Source organism: Panthera tigris, chromosome B1, assembly GCF_018350195.1.
Source record: "Panthera tigris isolate Pti1 chromosome B1, P.tigris_Pti1_mat1.1, whole genome shotgun sequence".
NCBI lineage: Eukaryota > Metazoa > Chordata > Mammalia > Carnivora > Felidae > Panthera > Panthera tigris.
In genome coordinates this window covers 18,361,742-18,375,158 of record NC_056663.1, presented here as the reverse complement: position 1 = coordinate 18,375,158, position 13,417 = coordinate 18,361,742, and the positions used below count along the sequence as shown (strand labels likewise).

Here is a 13,417-nt window from a genome sequence, read left to right as displayed (position 1 = left end):
GAGGAGGATATGAAGAAAAGACAACCATTGTGCATTGCTGTTGGGAATGTAAATTGGTGCAGCTGTGGAAAACAGTTCTTCAAAAAGTTAAAAATAGAACTCTCATGTGATCCAGCCATTTGACTTCTGGGTATTTATTTAAAGAAAACAAAAACACTAACTTCAAAAGATATCTGTGTTCCCACATTCATTGCAGCGTTATTTACAGTAGGTAACATAAAAGAGAAATGGATGAAAAGGGTCAAAAGACATACTTACATACATAAATTAAATATATAAATAAATAGCCTTCTTGATATAATAATTTAAAAAAGCTATGGTTCAAATTACCTAATACATATTTATATGGAACACAGATTTAGCAATCACATAGGGGAGGAGAGTGGTTGCCATAAATACATAATAAAATGTCTCATTCAATAACTTACAATATTTGTATGTGTTTCAGAAAGTTATCTTCTTACAAAGATGGCAAAGTTATCCAAGTTAGTATTTCTTGGCATTAAAAAAATATCACAAAATAGATGAAATGTTATCCAATCCAGAGTGGTAAATAAAAAGTGTCCAACGAATTTGCCTCTCTGCACCTTAGGAATAGTCTGGGTTTTTTCTGGACTCTACCATGAATATCCCTTTCCAACTGTAGATTCAGCTCTCTTTTTATCATTTCCTGCACATACATCTGGGAAACTATTTTACCGCAAAACTCATGTGAATTAAAATTCATTTTTAAAAAAATATGGAAAGGAATGAAGCATCACGTAGGGAATTAGTAGTTATTTAATTGAGAGTAACACTATTGTCAAAATTGATGCAAGGTTGGTGAATCACATGACCTGCATGTTTTCACCTCTGAAAGAAAAGCTTCTTTCAACTGCAGCCTTTTCTCATTCATGAATACTTTTATTTTGCAGACTCCTAAGTGCATTGTAAGAACTCTGTTTAAAAACAGATTACCTTAAAAGAAACAAGAATGGAAAGTGAGAGAATATATTGGAATAAGCAGTTACTCATTTTGGCTAACTTGGCCTTGGTTGGGTCATTAGAGAACCATGAACCTGTTAAATACAATTTGCAAATGTTTTCAGTGCTAGTTTTGAGTCATATTGGGCTGAATTTTACGGGTGACCTAATGAGTAATGAACTATTAAAAAATAACTACTCTGATTTTGAAAGAGTTCCATCATTTCAAATTAATTTCAACAAGAGGATAAGGAAATTTCAGATATTCCAAATGTCCTTCATTAGGGAAATCAAGAATGGTTTTCTAAAATATGTTTGGTCTCCATTATAGGCAGAGAGAGATTCTGAAACTTTCCAAGGAACTGTTGAAATTCAGTGATGAGTTTAGATCAGGTGGAATAGCAGAATGGTGTGCCTTTTCTGCCGAGATTTGCTTTAGGAAGTCAATTCACATCTTCTGTACTAGACTATGTTTTGAAAATATAGTTTTAAGGGACAAAAGGACAGGAAAAAAGTAGAGGAAACCTAGTAGGTCTCTGTCTGATGCTAAATTTTATTGCAGTGGTCTCCTCCTCTTTTGAATAATAGTAACAAGTATTACCTACCCAGTGCTTTGTTGTTTGCAAAATTTATTCACATTACTTATTTAAAAAAATAAGATCTCATTGTAATCAGTTTCTACTATTGATAAAGATTTTTCCATTAAAAAGTTGCCTTTTTTTTTCCTTGCTCCCTCATCTCCTCCATCCTGAACCAGAACTATTTATTGAAATCCCCACTGTCACTTTTGTCATAAGTACACATTCCCTATTCTTCTCTATTGGTCTGTCTAACCAGTAGCCTATTCCACAACGTGCTAATTACTCTAACTTTATAATTACATCTGGTAATGTAAAGTGTCCTTGACTCTGCTTGAATGCTTGCATTTCCATATGATTTCTGCAGTTTTCTTGTTAATTGATATACACACATACATATACATATTGCTAAGAAGTAAAGTGGGATTGTGTGGAACATACAGATGAGTTTTGAGAGAATTGACAAAACTGGGCAAAGCACTTAACTGGCACTTAGAAAAAAAGAATATTCAAATGACCAATAAATGCATCAACACTTCATTACTCATCAGAGAAATTCAAATTAAAACCACATGACATTTCACTGTATACTTAACCAGAATGTCTAAAATGAAAAATACAGATAGTATCAAGTGTTGGTAAGAATGTGGCACGACTAAAATTCTCAGACAGTATCACTTAGGAAGATCATCTAGCAATATGTATTAAAAATGGCCGTGCTCGCTTCGACAGCACATATACTAAAATTGGAACGATACAGAGAAGATTAGCATGGCCCTTTGTGCAAGGATGACGCGCAAATTCGTGAAGCGTTCCATAAAAAAAAAAATGGCCATAGGTATGTCCCATAACCCAGTAATTTCACATCTAAAATATACCCAACAGAAAATATGTTCCCTCAACATGTGTGTGTGTATTCGTAAATGAATGTTCACTGCAGTACTCCATGTAATTGGCCCAGAGTGAAAACTACTGTAACCCTGAGCAAGATACCTCTCTGTGCTTTTTGTTTTTCATCTATAAAAGCAGGAAACATCAGAGTGAATTACTATTTTAAAAATTTTTTAAATGTTTATTTATTTTTGAGAGAGACAGAGACAGATTGTGAGCAGGGGAGGGGCAGAGAGAGGCAGAAACAGAATCCGAAGTAGGCTCCAGACTCTGAGCTGGTAGCACAGAGCCCAACATGGGCTTGAACTCACGGACTGTGAGATCATGACCTGAGCTGAAGTCAGAGGCTTAATTGACTGAACCACCCAGGCATCCCTATTGTTGTTGTTATTATTATTATTATTATTATTATCAGCATCAGCATCATTAGGGTGGCTTTGAGGATTAAGCAACTTAATATGTCTATAGCACTTAGTCCCTCGTGTATAATAAATAATATGTAAATATCTATTATTAAGATGAAACACATAACAACCAGAAAGATTCTAATATTTCAGCGTCTTAGGTTCCTTCTGTGGCTGAAGCACATTTTGCTTTTGTTCAGAACTATTTGGGTGAAAACTGACAAAGAAACATCCATGTTTGTACTGCTTGTGTCTTCATCAATCAAAGAACATTCATTAATTGTCTCTCCACTGTGTAAGGCATCACCATTATCAAGTCAGACAACAGCATTTATTACCTGTTCCCTGTGTGCAGTGCAGAAAGAAGTATTTATTAAACGTCCACTTTCACATTGTGTCATGTTCTTTCTAAAGCTAGTCAAAAATCCCTTTTCTGAAATAAAATCATGATTTACAACTTTATAAAAATAAAGTTACTTTGGCTTTGAATAGTAGGCTGCACAGTATGAATTCCTATTCATAATTGATGGCAGACATACATTCTTCCTATTACTTAGCACTTAGAATGATGCCAGTTAGCAGCATTATATTGTCCATTTCTCACATGCTTAAGACTATAATATTGATCAGCTCAGTTAGTCTTCCATTCTCTGCAAACAGAAGTGCCCATGGGCAAAGACCTTCTTATTATAAGCTGGTATTCTACTTTATCGTTTGAAGAACCATTCAGTTAAAATAGGGGCAGTGGTGGTTAAGGTGCAGACAAGCATGGAAGGAGACATGGCGGGGCAAAGGAAATTTCTGAAGGGCTCTTTTCAAGTGGTTCTGAATCTCAGTGTTTATTTCAGGTGGAGACCATGACTGGAGGCCAAACAGGATTGTCTGTGACTTTGAGTTGAACCCATCCTTTATAAGTAGGATCTTGATAAAGTTTCTGGACACAAGCCAGAACACCTTGACTTCCATTTAGGAGTAGTAGATAAGCTGGAGTCCTCCCTGCTTACCTTCTTTGTTAGCAAGATGTGAAACCAGTGAGAGTGGCCTGCTTCCTTGTTGATAGAGACACAAACTAGCTGAAATTCTGTCTTTCAAATCAAGATATAATTTAGTTTCTCATTTTTTAACTTTTAAAGTATACTGTTTCTTTGCAACAAAATTTGAATAATAAGTATCTTTTGAAATTATCAATTCTGTTTTTTGTAATTGGTATGCAAATTAAGTACTTAGGTCTAAAACTGAAATATTAGATTAGAATTCCAGAAGGAATACTGATTTTTTGATTCAGGTACCTCCTCCTAGAGATACCACCTCGTATGTCTTAATTTGCATGTTAAGAACCTCTCTGAATAGAGGCCACAATGTTTTCAAAATATCCCCTGAATCTATTCCTTTGTCCTTTCCTACATTCAACAACTATATGGTGTTCACCTGTAATGTACCAGGCACTGTTGTAAAGGCTAGGAATAGAGCAGTGAGAAAGCATACAAGTCCCCACTATCATAATGTTTACATGGCAATGGGGGGAAAGACAGTGGACAAATAACTAAGTACATGAACAAATAACTTCAGGTGGTGATTATGTGAAAATGATTAAATAAGTGCTATTATAGAAAGTATCTATGGAAGATGCAGCTGTTTTCCATAGCATTACTGAGGAGGAACATTTGCACTGAGCCGTAAATAATTACTCTCCAGCTGTGACCAGATTTGGAGGAAGAGCTGGTGTCATCGTTAGGGTGTACTTCATTCAATGAATGTTTATTGAGGGTCACAATCAGGGGACAAAATAATATGACTTTATCCTAGACTTCCAGAATTGTTGAGCAAAAGAAAAGGTATACAGTTTACCCTTGAACAACACAAGGGTTGGTTGCTGACCACCACATAGTCAAAAATCCATGTATAACTCCTCAAAACTGAACTACTAATAGCCTGTTGTTGACCAGAAGCCTTACCTGTAACATAAAGGAATGATTAACACGTATTTTGTATGATATATGTATTATATACTGTATTCTCTTTTTTTATTTTTTAATTATTTTTGAGAGAGAGAGAGAGAGAGAGAGAGAAAGAGAGAGGGAGCATGAGCGGGGGAGGGGCAGAGAGAGAGGGAGACATAGAATCCGAAGCAGGCTCCAGGCTCCAGGCTCCAGGCTCCAGGCTCCAGGCTCCAGGCTCCGAGCTGTCAGCATAGAGCCCGATGCCGGGCTCGAACTCAAGAGCCGTGAGATCATGACCTGAGCTGAAGTCGGACACTTAACCGACTGAGCCACCCCAGGCGCCCCAATGAATTCTTAGAATAAAGTAAGCTAGAGGGATGCCTGGGTGGCTCAGTCAGTTTAGCATCTGACTTTGGCTCAAGTCATGATCTCATAGCTCTGGAGTTTGAGCCCTAAATCCGGCTCCATGCTGACAGCTTGGAGCCTGGAATCTGCTTTAGATTCTGTGTCTCCCTCTTTCCGCCCCTTCCCTGCTTGCATTCTGTCTCTTCGTCTTTTTCAAAAATAAACAAACATTAAAAAAAATAATGATAATAAAATTAAAATCAAAAGAGCACTGTCACAAGTGCAAAGAAAAAGAATAAAGTAAGCTAGAGGAAAGAAAATGATATTAAGAAAATCACGCGGCACCTGGATGGGTCAGTCGGTTGACCATCCGACTTGAACTTTGATGCAGTTCAAATTCATGTTGTTCAAGGGTCAACTGTATGTGTCCTTGTGTACACATCTCCCTGCATTAGTGAACAATGCAAATTTTATAGACACTTGATACAGAAGGAAGAGAAGGAAATCCCTGAATGAGCTTTATCTGTCATGTCTTTCCTCTAAAATACGATCTTTCAACCATTACCATAGCTTTTTTGCTTTTGCCCTTTCCTCATACAGCTTCAGATTGTTGTCTTCATCTCCGTTTTCATAAAGTCATTCCCTTATTCTCACGCTTCACACTTCAAATGATTCCAGCCTTTGCTAGTTTAGTCCTGTCTTAGTTGCTTTGTCTCTTCATGCCCATCACAGGTGCTAACCAAACAAAGGGCCTTATGGAAGACAGATATTATAGAAAGCAGTGTTCTTTTTGTATTATTTATTTAAGTCATGATATTCACAGTCTCATCAGAAAAGGTTATTATTGTTATTCCATGAAATATCCCTTAGTGAATCTCTTGGAATTCTCACTTGGCTTTGGGAAGTGAAAGAAAATTCATAGCACAACCCCATCCCAGGCCAACAACTATGACTCCAGTGATTCTTTTCTCCTTTATTCTCACTAATTTCTGTAATAGATTGGGAAACGTGTGTGTGTGTGTGTGTGTGTGTGTGTGTGTGTAAATGCTGGAGAAGAAGGTGAGTTGAAATAGCGCCTGAGGAGTGGCGGAGCCGGTTAGGAGACTTTATTGTGATAAGGTGACTTGTACTGAATTTCTGTAGCAGGTTTAATCATTCCTGAGATAAACTCACTTGAGCGTGGAGAATTAACTGTTTTTTTGCTTATTTTGGATATTACTTGCAAATTTTTTTTGAGGATTTTTACTTCTGTGTTCATGAGAGATAATGGTCCATAGTTTTCTTTCTTGAAATAATGTTTTATCTCATTTTAGTATCAGAATAATGTCGGTCCCATAAAATGATATGGACAGCATTTCCTCTTCCCAAGTCTTCTGAAAGAGTTCATGTAAGATAAGTATGTTCTTCGTAGACATTTTGAAGAATTTACAAGCAAGACCATTTGGGTTCAGAGTTTTTGTTGTGTGAAGATTTATTTATTTATTTATTTAAAAAAATTTTTGTTTTAACATTTATTTATTTTTGAGACAGAGAGAGAGCATGAACAGGGAGGGTCAGAGAAAGAGGGAGACACAGAATCCGAAACAGGCTCCAGGCTCTGAGCTGTCAGCACAGACCCTGACGCGGGGCTTGAACCCATGGACCGTGAGATCATGACCTGAGCCGAAGTCGGATGCTTAACCGACTGAGCCACCCAGGCGCCCCTGTTGTGTGAAGATTTAAATTACAGACTAAATTCCTTTAACCAAAATCAGGTTATTTAGATTTTTAATTTTTTTCTTGTATAGTTTTAGTAGAATTGTTTAAAGATTATGTTCATTTCATCCAAACTGTCAAAGTTATTGTCATCACATTTTTCATAGTAATTCCTTATAGCCCTTTAAAATCTGTAAGATGCATCATAATGTCCCTCCTTTATTGCTGATGTTGATAATTTGGGTCTACTTGCTTTCTAGAGTATTATAATTAGAACTTTATCAATTTTTTTACTTCAAAGAATTAGCTTTTGGTTTCATTATTTTTTCTTTATTTATAAATTTTTATTTTACTGTTCTCAAATTTTTTTTAATTTAAACAAATCAGTTAAAAATATTTTCTAATTTCCCTTGTGTTCTCTACTTTGCCTGTGGATTATTTAGAAGAATATTACTCAATTTCCAAATGTTCAAAATTTTAATTTAATCCTATTGTGGTTGGAGAACATGTTCTACAGTTTTTCAAAACTTTTCAGTTAGTTGAGGCTTGTTTTATGGTTCAGCAAGATCTTTCTTGGTGTTGGGCATCTGTCATATAAATATCAGTCAGTTAAATCACATTGTTTAGTAATGTGACTCACATTTCTGTATTACGTCTGTATATATCTCTATCTGTCCTATCACTTATTAAGAAAGAAGGGCTAAAATCTCTAACTAAAATTGTGAATTTCTAAATATGTCATTTTAGTCTGTATTGCTTCTGCTTTAAACTGAATTATTAGTTATATACACATTTAGGATTTTAACATGTTCTTGATGAATTGAAGAGCATCAGGAAATGTCCTCCTTTATTCCTGGTAATATCTCTTGTCCTGACATATACTTCATCAACAGAGTCAATTCACCTTTCTTACTATTAATGTTCACATGGTATACATTCTCCATCCTTTTACTTTTAATGTACCTGTTTCTTTATATTTAAAGATTATTATTTATTTTAAACTTTTTAATGTTTATTTGAGAGAGAGAGAGAGAGAGAGCAAGCATGAGCAGAAGGGCAGAGAGAGAGGGAGAGAGGGTTCATATTCTATCTCTGCTGTTTCTTCCATTTGTCCTCAATTTCCTTATCTATAAAATGAAGATAATCATAATAATTATACCCATTCTGTAGGGTTAAGTATTAAATGAGTTAATATATGTAAAATGCTTAGACTTATGCCTGGAGTATAGTAATCAATATATATTAATGTACTAGGTTGTATTATATAAGCGTTATAATGCATGTAATTAGTTCTGTTGTTACCATCATTACTATTATTATTACTCTGTATCTTCCCACCTTAACTGGATGATAAACTCCCAAGGGACCTGGTTGGAAGTTTGATATGTATTTTAAGTGCTCAGTTTCTAACACCTAGTGGATCTTTGATGAGTATTTTAGAATATGATGTTTTTATTTTAAGGGTCACTTCAATGAAAGATCATATTATTACTATAATACTTATAGTGGCCATATACTTTTGCCTTGGAACCACACATGGTTTCTAAATTGTATATATCTAAAAAAATTTTTTTAATGTTCATTTATTTTTGAGAGAGAGAGAGAGAGAGAGTGAGCAGGGGAAGGGCAGAGAGAGAGGGAGACACAGAATCTGAAGCAGGCTCCAGGCTCTGAGCTGTCAGCACAGAGCCCAACATGGGGCTCGAACTGCAAGATCATGATGTGAGCCGAAGTCGGATGCTTAACCAACTGAGCCACCCAGGCACCCCTAAATTTCATATTTTTAACTAAGAAATCACAAAAGGGATTCATCAGATGGGAAAAATAATTACTTTTTTATATATATTTTATAAGTCAAATGGGAGAAGAGTTTAAAAAGTTGAAAACTTCCATAGTGATGCAGTTTTGTAACCTGGAGACTTGACAGGTATATAATTTATTGTAGTAAACTGAAATACTGTCACTTAACTGCCTTGACCTTTCCCTTTATCTTCAAATGGGGCCGTTGCTTATATAAATAATAATACGTAGCAGGGTAAGTTTTGGAAAAGGACATTATTGCAATTTGTATTTAACTTATTAAGGATCTGGGGAAAATCCCTTGTGCTAGTAATGCTAAACCCACAAAGCAAGTTACAAGAAATAGTCACTTCCTATTTCTTCTCTGCCACTGTGTAAACATAGCTTGGCAAATGACAAATGGTTGTAGTTTCTGTACCATTCACGACTCACTATCTTAGTATACTTCCCATGTAACTTTGTGTAAAAGCCAAATTTAGTTCAAGCAGTAGTATGTAAGACAGTATTTTAGTATATGGAAATGCAGTATGCACTCAAAAAAGGACGTAAATGCGGAGAAGTAGAAGACCATGGGGAATATACAGTAGTATATAAAAGGTTTGCTTTAGTACAAGATGAAAAAGATGAACCTTCAAGCAGAAACTCTGTCTCCCAATGATAGATAGAGAGCTTTCATTTAAGTTCAGTGGTGGTATTTGGGACTTAGGTTTACATTTAGAATTTTATGTTTTATTTTTCTAATGGAATTATTTTCAAAATGAGAGCAATATATATAAAACTGCATTATGGCCCTTTTGTTCTCACCTATCATGATATAGGATATTTAGTATATTTCAGCCCAGCGAATTTCAAATTTTATTTTAGTTTATAATAGTTGACTTTTTAAAATTCAGCTCTACCTCACATACCCTAAACATAGCTTTGCATATAGATTATTTTCTCACATTTTAATGAAAAACCTCATGATTTTAATACTGTATCACTTAAATCCAAAACCGGAGACATTTCTGCAGTATGTTAAACAAAACATATTGGCTTGGATTGAATTTTGACTTTTAAGGTGATTTCGTGAAGTACAGTCACGGTGCTTATACAGTTTCATGGAATAGACATGTCTGTTGTATTTTGTTATTTACCCTTGCAAAGTAAGGTTAAGTCAAATTACGTGAGATACTATGTTGTGGTGTTAAATGTGGAGTCTGGGTGGACTCCCAAGTTTACCTCTAAGTCTGTTAAGTCATTGATTTTTTTTTCTTGTTTCCCATGAACTAGCCAAACTTAGTGATACATGGAGTTCACTGGAAGGATATGTTCTTTTAGATAGTTTGGGAGTTCCTGTGGTGCCTGGGTGACTCAGTTGGTTAAGCCTTCGACTGTTGATCTCAGCTTAGGCCTTGATCTCAGGGTCATGAGTTTGAGCCCTGTTGAGCTCCATGCTGGGCATGGGGTCTACATTAGAAAAAAAATACATAGTCTCAGAGTTCCTGAAAAAGCCATCCTCCTCCACTTCCTCCTCCCCCTCATCATGTATATTACTACATCTCTAACTTCTTTAGTCTGTTGATATAATGGATTCCATTAATTGATTTTCAAATGTTGAACCAGTCTTGTATACCTGGAATAGGTCCCAGGTATGATTGTTATGTATAATTCTTTTTATACATTCTTGGGCTCAATTTCTAGTATTCTTGAGAATTTTTCCATGTATGCTCATGAGAAGTATTGGCCCCTGGTTTTTCTGTCTTTAATGTCTGTCTGGTTTTGTGATTGGGATAATGCTGGCCTTAGGAAGTGTTCCTTCTGCTTCTATTTTCTGGAACAGATTGTGGAGAATTGGTATTATTTCTTTCTTAAATGTTTGTTAGAATTCATTAGTGAAATCTTCTGGGCCTGGCAGCTTTCAGTTTCTTACACTCACCATCACTGAGCTAAAACAAATAAAAAAGTCTGAGTCCACAGCTCCCTTATTTATTATTCTAGAATGCAGTTCAACTTTCTTCATTGCATAAAGTATTTTGGTCTCTATTTCTTCCATTCTTTTATTTGTGTGTGTCAGCCATGAAGAGAGGAGTGTGTGAGGGTGTGTGTGTGTGTGTGTGTGTGTGAGTGAGAGTGTGTATGGTGTAGGCCATGGGCTTTAGAGGTTAAAAGAAACATGAAGAATTATGAGAGATGACAAATGAATAAACTGGGAGTATCTAAAAAGGAATGGATGATGGGGTGCTGTGGTAAGAAAGCTTGATTATTTCCCCTCAGTAAAAGAAAGTCACAAAAATTCTTACTTATTTGTAAATCTAGATTCCTAAATCTAAATCTGCAAACAGGGCAGGATAAAGTTCCATAAAACTAAAGAAGAAAATGGCATTAGGGGTGCGCCTGGGTGGCTCCATTGGTTAAGCATCTGACTCTTGGTTTCAGCTCAGGTCATGATCTCACAGTTCCTGGGACAGTGTGGAGCCTGCTTGGGATTCTTTCTCTCCCTCTCTTTCCCTCCCCCCATCCCTGCTCACATGCTCTCTCTGTCTCTCAAAATAAATAAACATAAAAATAAATAAATAAATAAATAAATAACTTTAAGACATAATAGCGAGAAATAAAACTTGATTAAATAGAAATTTCTTGACAGTTTATAAGATACATAAATTATGATACAGGCAAGGCACAGAATTTGATTCTCCAAATATATTTGCCTATAAAGAAAAAATTTTGATTCTCTAACATAGTTTATCTCCAGTTTCATCTTTGAAGGCAGGGTGTAAGAGGTACTTTGATGGAAAGATTTGAAATAATAGAAATAATAGAAATTGCCCTGCAAATTTCTCCCTAACCTAGTAATGAATAGTTACAGTATTAGCAGACACATGGTTCTTATCCTTAGGCTTCAGGGGTGAAGGCCCTGTTCTGGTTTCTGCCAAATCCCTTGAACTGCCTCAAAATTTAATCTTGTTAAAGTATTGCTGCTATTGAGTTTCACTGTCATTGTATTGCTGTCAGTGATGATATTGATGATGATTATAAAGAAGATGATGGCTTTCCAGGAACTCTGAGATTATCTAAAAAGGATATACATTCAGTGAACTCCATAAATCCCAAAGCTTAGCAAGGGCATGGGAAACACGGAAAAAACAACTGATTTGATAGATTTAGAGTGGGATTTTTCAGTCTCAGCACTACTGACATTTTGGGCTGATATTTCTTTGTTGTTGGGGATGGAGGAGCGGCTGTCTTCTTCATTGTGGGATATTTAGAGCATCCCTGGCCTCTACCATCAGCTGTCGGTAGCATCCTTCTATTGACTCCACTCCCATTTTTGACAATCAGAGATGTCTTCAGATGTTACTTAATGTCCCTTGTGTACTAAACTTACTCCTGATTCATAATCTACTGATCTAGAGTTATGATTGAAGTCCAGGTCAGAATTCACTTTTAATGCCACCATTTAATAGCCTGCTTAATTTGACTCAAACTTACTATTACATCTCCCAAGTATATTTCGTCTATAAAGCCAGGATCCTTACTATTTGAGAGGTGGTTTTGAATACCTGTTACCCTAGGTTCTTTGCATGTATGATTATGGCTGTTGTACTCAAGGATCTTACAATTTAGTAGAGAAAATGAGGTATTTTAAGTGACTAGATGTACCATATTCTGTACTAAATGACAAAGAAGGGGATAATAGCATACACTAGGTGTTCAGGGAGAGCAAATCAAGTAATAAGCCTCAAGAGAGGCATTTGAATTTTGCCTTGAAGGATTAGATGGGATTTTCAGGAGGTGAAATAGAAATACATTCTTGACAGTGGGATTATCCTACAAAATGACATTGATCTTGAAGGAATGTCAAGTCAATCTGATCAGGTGACTTTGTGCTTAGGTTGCCTCCATGAAGAGAATGTAGTTCTCTGTTGACCAGAATAATCTGACATTTAGATAGAATAAGCCTCATCAAGCATAACTTATGTGAGTCAATTCTTGAAAGACCAAATTATTTTTAATGTGCTAACAAAATCAGAGATCTGAGCATATGACTCTCACGAAACACATATAGCACTTTGTGAAGCATCTTCTCACCCAAAGGGCCACCATTGTATGCATGGGCCCTGGTCACCTGAATGTTCAAGTAAAATCTTTCTTCCAAGGTGGCAGTAGAGATTAGAAATAATATGTATAAATAACACTCATTGTGACCAAATCTCTGCCTATTCTCTTCTACCTTTGGTAATTGTATTTGGAGTATTTGGGGCATTTGAAGAAGGGAACAGACCAGTCTCATTGACAGAATCTTAGGATATCTCTGAGTGGCATGGGTGGGGTGAGGAAACACTGAAGCTTAATTTGATAGGGTACCATCAAGAATTTCCTCTCTAAGCCTAAATCAACAGCTCAGCTATGTCAGTCCCATGACAAACATCTGGAATATTTCTGGATAGGTGAAGGATTGAGCTTATAAAGTAAGCTCTGCCAACAAATTACAGCTCAACGGGAACATTATTGGTATTTTGGGTGAGACAGTTCCTCATGATGCAGAACTGTCCTGGATATTTAAAAGTGTTTAGCATTTGTTAGCTTTTATCAACCAATACCTTCAGTAGCCCCAAGTCACCGTGACCTCAGTTCTCCCATTTTCATGGCTCCTGGGTTTACAGACATTATCAGCACATTGAAAATCACTAAATTACATGTTTGACCTTGGTAATGGTGTGGGGCAAATGGGTGCCTGTGGGAAATCCTCCTTTTGTTCTACATTTCTTCTGCTGTGTTACTAGCCTCCTGGCCATGGGCGTTCAGGAGAAGGGACCTA

The 13,417-nt window shown here is 36.2% G+C and overlaps 1 non-coding gene across 1 annotated transcript; it reads left to right on the top strand.

Annotated features, from left to right (window-relative positions):
• Nucleotides 1-2,257: 2,257 nt before the first annotated feature.
• On the top strand, nt 2,258-2,365 carry LOC122238196. Its single transcript, XR_006217158.1, has one exon. It is a non-coding gene; the product is annotated as a U6 spliceosomal RNA (small nuclear RNA).
• The last annotated feature ends 11,052 nt before the right edge of the window (nt 2,366-13,417 follow it).